Below are 17,963 nucleotides of genomic sequence, written 5' to 3' on the forward strand. Positions count from 1 at the left end.
TCTAATTTTCATTAATCTATGTGACTCCTGGAATTTCTATATGATTCGTTGATGCACTGGCCAGTTTATTTACCCCTTTGTGGATGCCACAATATGTTATTACTGTGTGTTCATACCCATTGTAGTAAATCAAGAGCCCATCAACTATCTGTCTTTTCTTTTAAGAATCAGTGGTTATCCCTTGTCCTTTGCTCTTCCATATGTATTTGTGGATTAATTTGTCAAGATACATGCACACACACACACACACACACACACACTAAATAAAATAAAATAAAATAAAATAATCATGTTAGATTTTGACTGAAGTTACATTGAAATTATAAGTTAGTTTGGGAAGAATCCACCTCTTTTGATTTTGGGTCTCCCCACTCATGAACATGGCATATAACTTCATTTATGTGTTCTTACATATCTTTCACTATTTTAAAATTAATTTTATCCAAAACATCTTTTACATTATTTTTAGATTTACTCCAATTTACTTAGTCTTTTTTGAAGCTATTATTGTTGAAAACTTTATTTTCAACGATATTTTCCTACAGCTTGTGGTGGCATTCAGAAACACAGTTGACTTTGTACATAGATTTTAAATTCAGCAATCTTGCTCAACTCCCAAACTAATTCTAATAATCTGTCTGCAGATTTTGGAGAGCTTTTGTATGTTGACAATCATATCACTTGAAAATAAAGCAAATATTTTTTTTTCTTTCTAATCATTAAATCTTTTATTTCTTTTTCACTGGTTATATGTTATGTATTGTTTTAATGGAGAAACAACAAACTCTTAATTTAAAATGTGTATCTAAAGTATAAATTGAAATCTGTAGAACATGAAGGAACTACAATTCAGAATCTAACTAAAACAACCATCACAAAGATATTTTATAAGACTGAAAAGAATTTTCCAAAATATTTAGATGGACTGTCACTGTTGAATAATAACAATGATTTATTTCTCCTTTCTATTTCTTCTTACTTCTAGGAAATTCATACACAACTTAAGAGAGAAATAGGTAAATTTCATCAACCCGTATATATCTGAATACTTTACCTCTCTTGCTACTTCATTAGAGAGGTTATTTTTCCATATCCTTTGCAACATTTTTACTTCAATTAAACCTTAACATCTTATTATCTAAGCAACATAAAGCAGTAGGGAATGTTATTTGCAAAAGTGGCTCATTTACTTCTCAATTTACTGTGCCTTTGGCCCGAACAATACTTAGTGGGAGCAGGAGAAAGGGGTACATAGCACACAAAAGGCAAGCAATAGAACCACAACTCTGGGACACCTGGGAGAGTGAATGAAGACTGCTATACCCCTCTTAGTTAACTGCTGTAATCAATAAAAAACAAGACCTTCCAAATGAGGCTGCAACTTTTTATTGCCTCTAAAGGAAAATAAGAGATTCTTAGATTTATTTTTTCAACACCTTTACATTTATATATATATCAAAAGGCTCCAGGAGCAAAGCTATCATCTTCCTAGGTTGAAAAGAAGCCCTTCTCCAAAGGGACCATGGGAAGGCATGGAAGCAGCACTGTAATTTCTAGGCTGCTTTTCTAATAGGTTAGCATTTGTGGAAGAGCATCAAGGGCCCACATCTCAAATCCACTTTTGTAGAACTGGTTCAGACTAATCGGAACTGAAGGGGCAATTTTCTTTTTTTAACTTCACTTTATCTGCTAAGGCAGGGAATGAATAGGCTCGCCATGCTGGGAGGAACTCTCTCCCGGGACATTCGCCTGCGGATCCTGTTCAGTGCGTGAGTGAGCAGTCCAAGGGCCTGCAGGAGAGTCTGGCCTCGGTGCCATCATAGTGCACCTCATCTATGTGCCCAAAGCTCCATGAAACCAGGGCTAGCCTATATTCGATCTGACGCCAGTGCTAAAGTGTTACACCTTTAAATAAAAATTAATACCATTTTCACCTTCCCGCAAATTTGGGTTATGGAAGGCATGGGGAGACGTAGACAACATTTACAAGGATTCACTGTTCAGCCTTCCACATTTCCTTTTTCATGCATTGCCATTGTCAGAAACCCTACTCAGGCACTTAATGAGCATTAGCTTTCTCCTTCCGGTTTAAGCCTTCTCTCAGGAAAAAACAATGGGTATTACGTACTAGGGTATGATACATAATCTATACCATGTTATCCACTCTCAGGAGTATTTACATGTGACTGAGGAAGAAGCCCCTCCAAGCTGAAGGAACGGACTCTCTGCAGTCATTACCAGGAAGAGGCAGAAATTACCCCATTGAGCATCGACCCACTGCTGACCTTGGGTGAGGGTCAGCGCAGGTCCCCCACTCAGCCTGTACCATCCTGCCAGAAGTGGAGGTAGAAGTCGTGTGAACACGGGTCACTACAGCCCCTCAGGCGGCCCTAACCTTCTTCGGCGGGCTCAGCCATCATGGAGGTTTCTGAAGACGTGACTATAACATAGTCACACTGCACCTGTGCGTTACGGATGCTGGAGTGACATGTGCCTTCTGCCGTACGGCTGCTGCCCGACGACTTTACGAAAAAAATGACGCAAAATTTCTATTAGAATCTAGCCATCCCAGAGACACCTATAGTTGAGGAGTAAGTGGAAAAAAATTGCATTGTGGTTTTATCTTCTTATTAGACAAGCTTTGAAGGATAGCTGGGTCAATGTATTCATCGAGAATGAGAAGGGCTGAGATTCCAAATGCTGCGGCTGAGATACAAAGCCTTCTCAGGTCCGCCGGGTCACTGCCTGGCTCTTCAACGCTGTCTCCGACCTCCCCTGCACACGTACCTATGCTTCAGCGCCCCTCAGCTCGCCACAGGCTCCATGGGCTTTAGGAAGTTGCACATGCTGCTTTTTCTGCCTGAAACCCCCTTTTCTCTTTCTGTGCCCTGAAAAATCCTATTCATCTTTCTAGCTGCAGTGTAAACATCCCCTCTTCTGTAAAGCCTTCTTTTATCCTCTCCAACCCCGGAAGATCTGATTACACCCTTTGGTGTTCCACCCCTGTGCTCATCCAGGCTTCTGTTATAGATTTTATCACACCGAGTTTCAGTTGTTTATTTTCACATCCATCCCCTGGCCTGTTCCCCTCACTCAGCACCAGTAACAGATTCTAGAGGACAGTGGGTGTAACTTTCCGTATTTGTGTCTCAACACAGTGTCTGGCCATCATTCATGCACTCATCCAATGGAGTGCTTAGTATGTTTGAGAGGTTGCACTAGACATCGAGGTTAGGGGACAGAGAAGGACATCCTCTGAGCTTCAAAGAGGATGGTATGTCATGAGGCTGGAGGGCAACCATCAGGGGTCAGACTGTGGGAGCCCATGGCAGGCATGGCAAAGGTCTGGGGATTTAGAATTTTTTTTCAAAGGCAATGGGAACACATTGAAGGGCTAAACATGACGAGATCTGCACTGATGGAAAGGCATTTGATAAGCACCACATTCAGGAGAGTGCTGATTTCCAGAGTAGAAGAGTGAAGAAAGAACACATAGAAAAAGGTGCATACCAAAATTCAGCTGGGTCTACTTCTACCTTGTTCCCTCAATCTGAGCACTGGGTACACAGGGGTTTCTATATTATCGATTTTTTTATACAGCTAATATATTTCAGAAAACGATCAGTTCATTCAGGCAGAATATAGACAGACAATGAGTAAGGAGGAATCATACTTGAAATAGGGTGAACAGTTCACTGTCTATTTCAATAATCCGTGGAAAGATGGAATGGGCTTAGAACTAGGAGTGAGGTGGTCAGAAGTAGACACATCACTGGGTTTTTCAGAAGTAGAATCAATGTCTGGATGGTTCATTAGATACAGGGTGGGAGCCTGCTAAGGAAGGAGTCAAATGGAAGATGATGGCACCATTTACGAGGAGGAGGAAACTTGTGGAGAAAAATTAACTCTAGGCTAGTTTCAGAATAAAAGCATGCAAACAATCTAATTTCTGTCATTCATATGCAGCCTTAGGTATCATAACAGAAAGGGTCATAGGGTAGTTTGCCTTCATCCAGTTTCCCTGTTCAGTCAGTTGTCTTTGCATTCAGCCCTTGGGAACAGTGGGTATCTGGCACAATCAGATTCCTTTGAAGGATAAGCACCTTTTCAAGGCCTACAAATGGAAGGATTACCTTCTAATTTAACCCTAAAACTTGATATGTATCTCTGCCCCAGATGAGGTGAGGATGCATGGACACACACAGATAAACTACTCTTGAAGGAAAAAAACAAACACAAAAATAACACTTCAAGGATGACTAATTCCACTTTGACATGTCATCTTTTGTGGTCTAAAGAAAACCTTAAGTAGAGACTTTATATGACAAATGCATTTATTTCCCTGCTACAATGTCTGCACTATTAGTATTTCACAAGTATTATAATATATAAGGAGATATAGCAAATATATTCCAGGATAAAGATTTTCTTTCCAACTTTGACACGGACCTCTCTTTGGAATGAACTAAAGGAGCATATGTATTGACATAACATTAAATAAATACAAAGCAATAAAAATATTATGCTTGAAAATCTATAAAGCACAACTGTACAAATGTTATAAATATACTCTGTCTTGCTCTGAGGGCTCTTAACCTAATTCAGATGAATAAATATGAGAGCGTAAAAGAGTAAAAAACAGAAGGTCACTAAAGTTCCCCACTGGATATTCTCCCACTGAAGCAGGGGGTAATGAAGAGAAAAACATGGAGTAGAAACGTGGGGGAGGATTTCTTTGTCAGGAAAAGAGTAATAAAGACAATATAAGGAAAGCCTTTTGGCTCTATGAGCAGCACCATGGAGGTAGGCAAGAAGGGAGCCAAGAAAAAAGTTGTTGACCCATTTTCTAAGAAAGCTTGGTATGATGTGAAAGCACCAGCTCTGTTCAATCTAAGAAATATTGGAAAAACACTAGTCACGAGAACTCCAGGAACCAGAATCGCGTCAAGGGTCGTGGTTTTGAAATGAGCCTAGCTGATCTTCAGAAAGATGAAGTTGCATTTAGAAAATTCAATCTAATAACTGAGGATGTTCTGGGAAAAACTGCCTTCCGAATTTCCATGGCATGGATCTTACCCATGACAAATGTGCTCCACGGTCAAACAACGGCAGACCATGACTGAGGCTTGTGTTGATGTCAAGACTACCAATGGCTGCCGAGTGGCGTGTTGGTTAAGAGTTGGCTTGGGACGCCAGCTCTGAGCAGCAGGGCCCCAGTTCGGATCCCACATTACGGACAGTGACACTGCGCCCTCCACAGCTAAGATGGTGAACAACAGCTCGACCTGGAGCTGGGCTGCCGTGAGTCGCCACCGAGATGGCGTAGGCTGAAGTGGGGCTGGCCTGCAGCTGGCGTGAGCTTTCGTGAGCTGCTGTGAGTTGCCGTGAGTGGCCATCCAATCTGTCTCACCCGGGAAGAGCACAATGATAATACCAACATGGGCCAGTGAAGCTACGTCCTGCACAACTAGACTGAAGAACAAAAGGACAGCAGCTTGTCTGTTCCCCTTCCCTGATTTCCCAACGCTATTCCCCTCCCCCAATTCCCCAATAAATTCTTAAAAAAAAAAAAAAGACTATACAAGGAGAAGGAGCAACTTAAAATCCAAAGTGAGGCAAGGTGGTGAGTGAATACTAAAAGGGAATTAGAACTTTTTATTTTCATAAGTGAACAAGTTAGTTTGTATCTCCATTTTGTTCAGTAACTGACTCAGTAAGACACTGTCAAATAAAATTTAAGTGATAGTCAAAATGTTGCAAAGGAGTGTTAGAAAATATTTGAAGGTGTATGTTAGGATCTGTGAACTTTCTGGATATCAAATGCTTCTCATAATAATTATCCTGTGGGAAAACTAATTTTGTTATGAGAAAGGGTAACCACGATATCGGCACTCCGGGATTTCATGCAAAGTTTGCAGAAAAATGTGGTCATTCATTCCTTTTTTTGCTTGTTTTAATTGTGGTAAGAACACTTATTTGACCTACTGGATGACCAGGAGTATGCTGTGTAACCTCCATATATGTGTGAGTTTTTCAGTTTTTCCGCAGCTATTAATTTCTAATGTCATACCATTGTGGTCAGGAAAGGTGCTTGATACGATTTCAATCTAAAATTTGTTAAGACTTGTTTTGTGGCCCAGCATGTAGCCTATCCTGGAGAATCTTCCATGTGCACTTGAGGAGAATATGTATTCTGGGGCTGTTGGATGGAACGCTCTGTAGTCTCGTATGTCTGTTAGGCTCATTTAGTCTATATTGTCCATTTTTTCCTTATTGATATTCTGTCAGGGCATTTTATCCATTATTGAAAATGGAATAGTGACACCCCCTGCTATTATTGTATTCCTGTTTATTTCCACCTTCAGTTTGTCTTTGTTTGATTTACATATTTATGGGTTCTGATGTTGGGTGTACCTATATTTATAACTATTCTTTTTGATGAATTGATTCTTTCATCATTATATAATATTCTTTATCTCTTGTGACAGGCTATACTTATATCAGAAGTCTATTTTGTCTGATATAGGTTTAGCTACCCCTGCCCTCTTTTGGTCACCATTGGCATGGAGTATCTTTTTTCATCCCTTCGTTTTGAGACTATGTATGTCCTTAAATCTAAAGTGAGTTTCTTATAGCCAGCAGATAGTTGAATCTTGTTTTTTTTTTTTAAATCCATTTAGCACTAAGTCTTTTGATTATAAGGGCTAATCCATTTACATTTAAAGTAATTATTGAGAAGGAAGGACTTACTACTCTGTTAGTTGTTTTCTGTCTGTCTTGTAGCTTCTTTGTCCTTATTTTCCTTTCTTGTTGCTTTCCTTTGTATTTCACTGTTGTTGTTTTTTTTGTAATGATATGCTTTGATTCCTTTTTTCTTTTATGTATCTTCTATAGGTATTTTCTTTGTGGTTACGATGGGCCTACATAAACATCTTATAGTTTTAACAGTCAATTTTAACTGATAACACCAATATTTGGTCACTCTTAACTGGTTTTAAAATGAAGTAAATATGTCTTTCCTGCAATGATTACAGAGTGATTCTTTACAATGTTTATTGACAAAACAAACATTCGCATTGACATTTTCGGTTTAGCTTTTGAACTAAACTAAACCAAATGTTAGTATATAAATGTGTATATTTTACTTGGAGAACATCTATGGTTCAAGTGAAATATTTTCTTTGGATCCCAACACAACTGTTTTTGAAAATGTAACAATGAATAAAAAATGTACTTATCTTTCAAATGACAAAACATGATAACATTAGTTACTAGTGTAGGTAAAAGAAATAATTCAGCTTTTTTTAAGTAAATAGAGTAACGGATTTATTTTAAAATGGCATGAGGAATTTACATGAAGGTTAAAATAAATAAGCTAATGTGAAAGTACTAGAAAATGATAGAATGCATTTTAAGGCATTTTACTACTTATTCCACGGTGCATAACTTAGGTTTACAAGTCTGTCACCCCCACTATACTGGAGAGTAGGGAATGCATTTGTCAGTATAACCCTCTCTGCCTACTGCTCTGTGTAGCACATAACGGGTTCTCTATAAATGCTGGCTGACTTCTACTGGGTAACTAAGCAGGAGAGTAATGAAAACACTTTTTAATTTAGTTTTGTAGAATTATATACCCTGGTGAGGGAGTGATAGTAGACAAGGAGCCCAGTGAGAGGCAGAAGGGGTTGTGATAATCCAGGTGTGAGGTGATATGGGACCTAACTGTTGGCAGTGAGAATGGAAAGGAAAGGGATGGGTCAAACAGTCTATGGGGGAAAAGGTAGCACAGCTAATCAAAAGGAGGAAAAAGAAAAGACAACCTTAAAATGTAGATCCTGCAGAACTGGAAAGACTGATGCAACAAGGAGCAAGATTTGGGAGTGAAGATGATGAGTCAGGAAAGATGGTGTCACAGAAAACTAAAGAAGTGATGATTTCAAAAGAGGAGGGCTCTACGCTATCAATGCTATCATTGAGGTAAATGAACAGAAATGAACTTTCTGATTGGGCTGTTCCCTGGTACTGCTTATAATGAAGATCACAGGAGAAAGAACTAATATTTGGTGAAAGGTGATAATAAAACAGCTCTGAGTGACATGGCCTGTCATTTACTGCCCTCCTTGACCCATCTACCCAGTTTTCTCCCCCAGGCTAGGCAAGGTTGGGTCTTCCACCCTTCACTGTTTTTCAGTTCCTTTCTGTTTCTTCTCATTTCTATTTCCCCTTCCTGGAGAGCCCTGCCGCTGCATAAGCTACACTTGTCAAAATCGCACCATCTTCTCCAGCTCTGTCTTCTACACTTCTCCCTGGGTAATCTCCATCCTGCTAGGTACATGTCTTACATCCTTTGAACTTTCATGTCATTTTTCAACTTTTCCATAGCATAAGGCATATATATATATATATATATATATATATATATATATATATATATATATACATCTTGTTTCTTTTGCTAGACATACTAATCTCCCATCTAAGAGGGAAAGAATCAGGCTCAGCATTTACTATCCGTGCATCTCTATGAATGCTTGGAAATGAAAACTGTGCTTTACACGTGTCATTTCTTCTCTTTATCAATCCAGGGACAGGCTCAGGTCAGATGTTGTTTTGGAGGCTGCATACAGCACTGAAAAGGCAGAGAGAGTCCTGCCTGCTGGGAAGTTACTTTCCATTTTTAGAATTATATTGACTAATTAAAGGTCTTTCCAATTCTAAAGATTTATTACTCGATGGGTTATTTCATAATTATAGTAGTATTTTAACAATACATTGAAATATTTTCCACTGAGGTGATCTTATAACTATTTCCCATCTGAAAGAAGATATGAGAAAGACTATTTTCAAATAGAAAATTACTGATTGCAATCATCATTGAGAAACCTAGAGACAAGAAGATATTTTCTCAGACAACATAATCAAACTGATTTAATTCTTTAGAGCTAAGCTTACAAACACTGGGACAGAACATCCTAGAAGGATAAAGACTCTAGTATAATGAATTTTTAATGTTTTCACTGTATTGCTGGAAATATAATTTATCAGCCTAAGAGAGAAGCTGTTTTTTCACTCAAGGAGTAACAATATCTAATATACTCAAGTTGCCAATGTGTGTGGAAACATTTAAAACTACTACATGACAGTAATACCCACTGGCAGCAGCAGCGTGGTACCTATAACAATAATGCATTATAAATATGATGACATATTCTGTCATTGAGACAAGGCCCAGAACTCAATGGCAATTGCTAAATACATCCTAGAAATAGGAGGATGAAAACACATCATAATACTAACTGCTATAAGCAGAAATTTAGGGAAATGTGATATGCTATTTCAGAAAATCAAGGAAATGTAAATATTATAACAGTGCCAAGGTATGGGTTAGTGTTTCGAATCATAATGGATGGGATTCCTTCCCATCTTTTTTTTTTTTTTTTAACTAGGCGATCTGTTGTCACAGGATTAAGAGAGGTTCAAGTTTTTTTCTTTTTTGCCTTCAGAAAAATGATCAAGACATTTGTTGATCTCAGTTGCGATCGGAGTTTTTCATCCCTTATTTTATACATAAACATGCACAAGAAATCCTCAGTCCATGTTACTTTCTCTTGATTGCACTACAAAATCTTTTAAAAACCCTCAGTGTTTATTTTCTTTAATCCACTTGTGATCTGAACTTTGCATCTACCACAAATTTCCTATCCATTGATTACTTCTTAAAAAAGGGTTCTTAAAAAAAGGGTTATTGTACAACATAGGCCCGTATAGTTTAAAATACTATATTGTACATTTAGAATTTTGTTACGAGGGTAGATCTTATGTTCAGCACTCCTACCACAAAAGAAACATCAATCAATCAATCAGGTGGAAGGAAACTTTGGGAGCTAAATGGATTTATTTATAGCCTTGATTGTGGTGATGGTTTCCTGGGTGAATATTTATCTCTAAACTCATCAAGTTGTATACATTAAATACCTACAGCTTTTGGTATGTTAATAATACCTTAATAAAGTGATTTAAAAATAATAAAATAAGAAATAAAAAATTAGGGTAAGTCATATACTAGGGAGGTGCTAAAGGCAAAAAGATTAGAAGATTGAGGACAAGTGGTAATTTTTAAAGACCCCAAAATGACACAACCTCTATTAAAAAAAAGGAGATGATAAGATTTATTCCAATTTTAATATTGATAATGGCCTATACCTACCCTTTTCAAATACTGATTTACTGGTATGAACCTTTTTTGATTTCCCATGACCTGCTATAACCAGATTTTCTTCTTAAGTGCCACTAACATCTCCTCTCCCTCACATAATATCTATTTAGTATCTACTGTGCATAGGGCATTGGGTATAGGATGGTAGAAACATAGGACCACTGTTATATCTGTTCTCCATGCCTTGATTTTTTTTCTGAATGCTTTACTAGTTCAATTTAAAATAATATTTCCTAAAAATTGTAGCATGCCTTAAGGTTTTTAATCTAATGTAAATTTCCAAGAAGGAAATTTGGTATGTGGCAATCCCTACATTTATTTGAGCAGAGGTCCAGTATTTTTAAAATTGCTGACTATCTCTAAGTCCTACAGGTTCGAGGTGAGAAATACCACAGTAGAGTGAGAAGGGCAGGGCAGCAGGACCCAGGAACAGTCACTGCTAATGGCAGCCCTCTACTGATCGACTGACCATTTTTAGGAGTAACACGATGTAATGTGTCCATTTTGAGAAAGATGAACCAGTACATATTGTTTAACAATCAGCTTTTGTCCTGAAAAGATTCATCTAGTTCTTGAATTATGCCTTCCCTTTGATTATGATACAAGGTTCTGAATTAAATTCTTTGAGCAAACAATAGAAGCAAATGGAAGATGAAGTGTTTCTTCAGTGAATTTCTAAGGATGTACTGAAGATTTGTTTCCAATATTTCAAAGTCTGAGAAAGATATACAGGCAGAGAATAGGAACCCAACAAGTCTGACAGGGAGAACTGCAAAATATTTAACTTGTACCTGGAACCCTTTATAAAACCTAGGGCAAAGATTGATCTAAAAGAATCATTAAAGGAAATCTAGATTAATTTGTTGAATTTTCCTTTTTTTGTTCATATTCATTTGTGAAACTGTTTTCTGTTAGATAAATAATACATCCTTACTTCTAAGCCGTAAATATATCTTGACATAATTTTGATTCTGAAGACATGAATCCAGACAGCAAAAGTCAAAATACTCTAAACCCAACAAACCCTAATACTCAAAATACCATGAACTGGATAAGTGCTTTTCTGCATTGTTGTCTGTTCATCAGAAAGACTTTGAAAGTCACCTTTGTATAGTAATTCTCCCAGAACCCTCACAGAAATTTGCCTGTGACAGTAGAGGAAGGCCATGCACTGCAAATCACTGTTCTTAGGACATCTCAAAGTGTTTGATTTAATCTTATAATTGATTAAAATGGAAAGCAAAACAGGAGCTTAGATGTCACCTATTAGATGCTTATTTCTGCCTTTATAGTTTTGTCCCAGCTATATTCCCTTCCCCAATTTTCCATCAGTCCATACACCTTCCCTTCAGAAGATCAACATTCATTATTCAATCTTTGAAAAATATTTATGGAGGCACTAGGTATATAATGGAAAACAACACAGACATGATTTCTAACCTGGAAAATCATTTTTATTAGGGAAATAAAGATATTTAAACAAATAACCAGGAACATTAATATATACTAAGGAATAGTGTAAATGCTATGTTATGAAGGAAAAACACAATATATATGGTATATAGAGTATATAGTATATAACATCCACACTGCACATACATATACATATATGGTATATAACATATAGCTTATAGTACATAATATGTAGAATATAGTAAAGAGCATATAGTACATAGCGCGCACACACACACACACACACACACACACACACACACAGAGTATTTAGCATAGGGCAGTTAGGTGAGTGTCCTGAATGGCCAAGAGTCGAAGCATGCTTGGAAATTCAGGATGGGATGATGGAGGACAGTTGCAGACAGAGGAAACAGGTTATGAGTGGCCCTGAGATGATAAAGAACCCAGCTCCTTTGAGAAACTGAAAGGAGATCAGCATTGCTGGGGCACGGCGAATGTGAAGGGAAGGGTAACTCCACGTAGTTCCCGAGTGGTCTCCCCACCTCTCTCCTCCCACCACCCACTCCTTCCCCCAGGCACCAGGCACCTCCACACTGCCAGCCAGGGCTGGGTGAAGTGGGGCAGAGAGGAGCAAGTGGTTCCTAAGGAGCATCTCGAAAGACATCAGGGTGCAAATTTGAGCACTGTAGGGGGCCCTTGTGAGGGGCTGTGTCAGCCAGAGTTACCTTTCAGACATCAACCCATTTATGAGGGACTCCACTGCACTGCTTCAGCCCCTACGAGGCCTTCCAGGGCTCTTACAACAGAGTCTAAAACCTCCCACGGCCCCGATCAACCTTTGTGGTCTGGCTCCTGACATGGGTCCTTCACGCTGTCCTCTGCCTCATGATGGAAGAAAACCAGTAAGCTTCATGACAGCTATTACCCTGTCCCTTGGAGACCTCCTATTTTCTTCTGATTTAACCTATGAGTGATGTGATCGACATGGCCAGAGATCAAGTTTGTGTATAAGTGGAGTCTTCAACTCACAAACAAGTTTTGCAAAAAGTGAAACTAAAGGAAGTTCCCACGACTATGGAAGCGAGTCTCCCAATCTCTGAACGTAACTTTCTGATTCCTTAAAGGCAGGAAGTATGCTTTCATTATCTCTGTGTCCCTGAAGTTGAGTATAGTGTCTGATACAAAATAAGTACTCAATACATCTTTGTGGAATCAATGAATATTTTAAACTCCTCAAGGCCAACACTACATTTTAAATAATCACATTTCCCAGGGTCTAACTTATCGATCGTGTAATCTAATAGCCTAATTTTGAAACAAGCAAATCCATCGATGGAGATTAAGTAAATGATGCTCACTCAGGTCACATCACTAAAGAGCAGGTCGGTGATTAGAACCGAATCCGCCTCTGAATGCCATGACCGCACAGTCAAACGGCTCTTAATGATACTTGGTGAGATTCCAACCATGGTGACAGCCAAGCCAACTGGACAGATAAGAAATGGGCTGTCAGAAGATCTGCGTGTCTGACTTCACCAGTGACTATCCACAGTCATGTTCCTTTATTTCCCCGACTTGCTCATGGATGCCAGAAAGAGGCAGGGGACAAAAGGGCTGCAGTCCCGTCTATATTCATGGTCATCCCCTCGGTGATTATCACAGACCGGCTTTCCCCTGCCACTCAGCACCCTTCCCTGCCCCTTGTTTGGAGAACACGAGAACTAAGCTGCACAATGCATCTGAGACTAAAGAACAAATATTTGATTTTTAATATTCCATTGCTTCCTACTGTTATTATGAATAATCATGTTTATCCTAATATTCATTTGAGGTTGACGGTGTTGAGACTACTTGTGAATCATTTGACCTGAGACACAGAATAGATTTTCCCATGGAAATGACATTACACGTTGTGGTTCTGTCTATAGGCTAGTCCAAAAACAGGATCTTGATATATGCAAATATTACATATGCAAATATTTACTGCATATGTGACATTTCTGGAACAGAATGCAGTAGCAACAGTGTAGAAACAAATACAATTTCACCATATACCAATAGAAGGCTGCTGGAGGCCGAAGGGGATCAGAAGGATAACCTTATTCCCAAAGGTCAGGCAGGTGGGGCACTAGTGGTGCCACCGAGAGCCCAGAATCAACAGGACCTGGAAGCTCTTATGACAAGAAGGCAGGCAAGATTGCAGAAGGTAAGAAAGGTGACATCTGAAAATGCATTCCCTTCCTCTTCCAATTTCATTATGCTTCCTTTCTTTAGTTTTTATTACCTGCCTGTCTGACCTGGTTTACCTACCCCCACAGGCCTCAGTTTCCTCCCATGCTTATTAGAGATAGAACTGCATTGCTGGTTTGCAGTAAGGATTCGGATTAGAGATAATATACCTGACGCCCCTGATAGAACGACAAGCACCTAGTTGGCATTCTATGAATGGTGTCTGTTGGCACTCTTACCACTGCTGCTATACCACTATTCTCACCATCGCTATTGTTTTCACTATTTGTTAGCTGAATAAACGGGCTGACCTTAGAGGACACAGCTTTATTTTGTTTCCCACCACAGCCTTCAAACACTCCATTGGGTTTCTTCTCTTATCCTTGATGACACCTCAGGAACATGCCATGTCATTTCAGGTATTAATGAACAGTATCATTTTTTAGGTATTTAGAGTGCAGAATTCAGAAATAAAGACTTCTGGGCCAGCCGAGTGGCTTAGTTGGTTAAGAGTTGTCTTAAGACCGCGAGCTCTGAGCAATAGGGCCGCGGGTTTAATTACCACACGGGCCAGTGATGCTGCGCCTGAGCTGAGCTGCCAACAGGTGGCAGGATGGCTCAGCTGGTGTAACAACAAGATTGCCTGTTCGATGGTGGGCTATGCCCGCCTGCAACTAAGACTGAACTCGGCACCTTGAGCTGAGCTGCTGCCCGGATGGCTCAGTGGGTAGAGCGTGCACTCTTGACAACAAGGCTGCCAGGTTTGACTCCCGCATGGGATGGTGGCTATGCCCACCTGCAATTAAGATTGAACACAGCACCTTGAGCTTAGAGGCCACAAGCTGCGGACAGGCTGCCAGATGGCGATGGCGCCCTCCCCAACTAAGATTGAAGAACAACAACTTGGCTGGTCCCCTTCCCCGATTCTCCAATAAAAAAAAAAAAAAGAAATGAAGATTTCTACCTCACCTGGTTTAAAGCCAGTTTACAGTAATCCCTGCTCCTATGGGCTTAGACTGGACCTAGGACTCAAGGACCCGGTGGGGTGGTGGTCTGCCCTTTTACTCCTACCCACTCTTTGGCTCCTGGACTCCTTAAATGAAAAAAAAAATTAAAAAGTCCTTTTCATACTTAGCTAGTGCTCCGTGGGTCTCTCTCTTGGGTGTTAGACAAGCATGATGTCATGGCAGATGTCAAAATCCATGCGGTGAAATTTATAGATTCTTCAGACACCCTGTCCCCTTGGGTTCTCTGACACCACCCTCTGACTCAAGTGATGCACTTTCAGGTCAATGTCTCTGCCACTTACCCACCGCTCCACATCCAACTCTCAGTGCTAAGCACATAGATTATTTTCTGCTGGATGCACCTTGTTCCAGCAGGTGAGGGTGTCAGGCTAGCTTTCCTGCCATCTATTGAACAAGGAGAACAATGCGTCTCATTGCCACATGTCACTTCTGCCCTTTGTCCTTGTTGCCATTGCAAGCCACTTTACAGCCTTCCCCTGCAGACTTCTCCAGGTGGGGTTTATGGGGAGGGAGAAAAAAGCCTCACATGGCTTTATACTCTCATCAATTCCCTCTGAAGACCCTTCTCTCGAACGAGTTATCATCTTTCTTATACAAGCTCTTCCAGAGTTTGGTCTCCCCTGGAGACATGTCTGGGTTCTCTCGCTGAACTCTAGAACAACTTATCGTCCATTGTCACCTGCACTGAGAAGTGATTTTTGACACAGGAGATTAAGTCCTATGTCTTTCCTATTCCCCACGTCTTACCAGGACACATTAAGGAGTGTTGTGGGGGAGGAGGTAAGGGATGAGAGGGAGAGGAGAGGGGAGTTTTCTCTCACCTCCTCCTTGCTCACCCTCCTCAAGTTCTGTGCCACAAGGACAGACCTCATGGCCTTAACAAAACTGAGCTACATTTGGAAGAAGGGGGCTAAAGTGATGTGTGTGATTAAGGACAAGGTGAGGATTACATGGCCTGCAAGGAGAGAGCAGGCTCTACCACAGGAAAAGAGAAGGTGAGAGAAAATCAATGTGCCAACAAAGAAAACTGACATGTAAGACATCTGTGTACAGTAATGCATTAAAACCAAGAAGTACCTATGTGGGACCTAGCTGCTGGCAGGAAAGCGGTGGCAAATTCATTAGGAAAACAGTATTTTCACATAGACAGCAGTTAAAATACTATAACGACACATATGACAGAAGACCATCCTACGCTGGAGGTTAAGTCTTAGGGAAATTTTAACAAGAAGTTGGAATTGCTTCAGAAAAAAATTCCTATAGAAAATAGGAACCAAGATATAAGGGGTAGGAAGTCTGTTGATTTTTTTTCTATTATTATTTTTAATAGCTTTTTACCGTGGCAAATTACTTTAATGTGAAAACCCTGAAAAGAAAAATTATAAAAAAGCAAAATACAAAAAAAAATTGATTCTACTATCCAGAGATAACTACCGCTGTTAACATTTTCAATTTTCTTACATTCTCTCTCACTCAGTAATCCTATTACATTTCCCTCGATAATCCATTCTCTCCATATAAAAGTGACTATTGCGTATTTTGTCGTCTCCTCCAATCTCCCACACACTCTCAGACCTCCTCACTCTCAGCTGATGATTTGACCTTTTATTTCACTGCAGAAGCAGCAGCAGTCAGAAAGAGCTGGCTCCATGGAAGGCCAAGCGCTCCCACTGGGACAATCTCACGCCCTTCTACCCCAGAGGACTCTGTTCCTTCAATTATATCTTCCAAAAGATATGTCTTCCCAGTTTTCCCAGACACACACACACGCACACACGCATGCACACACACACACACATGCACGCACGCATGTTCGTCCTTTGGCTCCACCTCACACAAAATGAAACAAAAACCCCCTTAGGCTCCACATCTCTTCCCGCTATCATCTTATTGCTCTGCACCAAATTCTTTTAAAGGTTTTAAAATGCTCTCTCCTGTCTTGACATTCCATTTCCTCGCCAACTCTTTCCCCGAACCCACACCTATCAAGTTTCTGTTCCCAGGACTCCTTCAAAGCTGTTCTTATCAAGGTGAGCGAGGATGCCCACATCTATCTAATGCTTAGCAGGGCCACATTAAGACCTCCGAGGGTCCTTGCTTTCATTAAAAAAATAATAATTAAAATTATAACTTATGACTCTATTGTTATAAAGACAAACACAATCCGAGTTGGATTCATCATTATATCGTCATTATTATTGTACTCATTTCTTTCATTCCGATTCTAAAAGAAATGAAAATTAAGACACGCTGTGGGTCCCTACACGTGTCGTGGGCCCTAGGCACTGTGCCACCTGCAGGGGATGGGTAGCCTGGTCCTGAGGGTGACTTTCCAGTCCTCACCGTACTCAGACCCTCAGTAGCATTCCACACAGTTAATTATCCTCTTCTTGAAACTGTTTTCAAATGTCTTCGATGACACCCCACTCTTGGTTTTCTATCCACCTTGTTGGTTGCTGTTGCTCTTTCAAAGCATGCTCCCTCCATCTTGCCTTGAAGGTTGGTGGGCTGAGTCTAAGACCCCTTCTTCGTCTACCTACTTTCAGTCCCCAGGTATGCTCAGCCTGTCCTGTGGCTTTAAAACCTGATCACTCCTAAATTTCTGTCTCCAACCCCCACTTCTCCGAACTCTGGGCTCAGAAATCTTAACTGCTTATTTAATATCTCCGTTCAAATGTTTTCTAGGAATCTCAAACTTAACATGCTGAAAATGGAATCCCGCCCACCCCTCATCATGTTCTCCCCCAGTGTCCTATCTCACTCAGTCACACAAGCCAAAATCCTTAAAATCACCGCTGGCTTTTCTCCTTTTCTCATACCCCTTACCCAGTTCATCAACCAATATTCTCTGCAATACCTTCAAAATATATCCAGAAACCTTCCATTGAAGACAATGGAATAGGACAGATGTGTATGGCCCATTTAATGAAAATAAGTCATTAGATTTAAGGGTAAAAGGACAGTAGGAATAAATAATGACCATATCTTGGGATAAGGACTATGTTTCAAGAGAAATAGGGGGCCGGCCGAGTGGCCTGATGGTTAAGAGCTGGCTTGGGATGCCAGAAGGCCCC

At 40.1% G+C, this 17,963-nt stretch overlaps 1 protein-coding gene and 1 pseudogene across 1 annotated transcript in view; both read right to left on the reverse strand.

The window, feature by feature from the left end:
• Positions 1-17,963, reverse strand: part of PLXDC2 (plexin domain containing 2) — a gene marked incomplete at its 5' end in the record, with an annotated part of 245,593 nt that overhangs the window by 150,885 nt on the left and 76,745 nt on the right. The gene's annotated exons all lie outside the window — the stretch shown is intronic.
• Positions 2,391-17,963, reverse strand: part of LOC109375441 (heat shock cognate 71 kDa protein pseudogene) — a 20,149-nt pseudogene continuing 4,576 nt past the window's right edge.

This window comes from Hipposideros armiger, unplaced genomic scaffold, assembly GCF_001890085.2.
Source record: "Hipposideros armiger isolate ML-2016 unplaced genomic scaffold, ASM189008v1 scaffold_951, whole genome shotgun sequence".
Taxonomy (NCBI): Eukaryota; Metazoa; Chordata; class Mammalia; order Chiroptera; family Hipposideridae; genus Hipposideros; species Hipposideros armiger.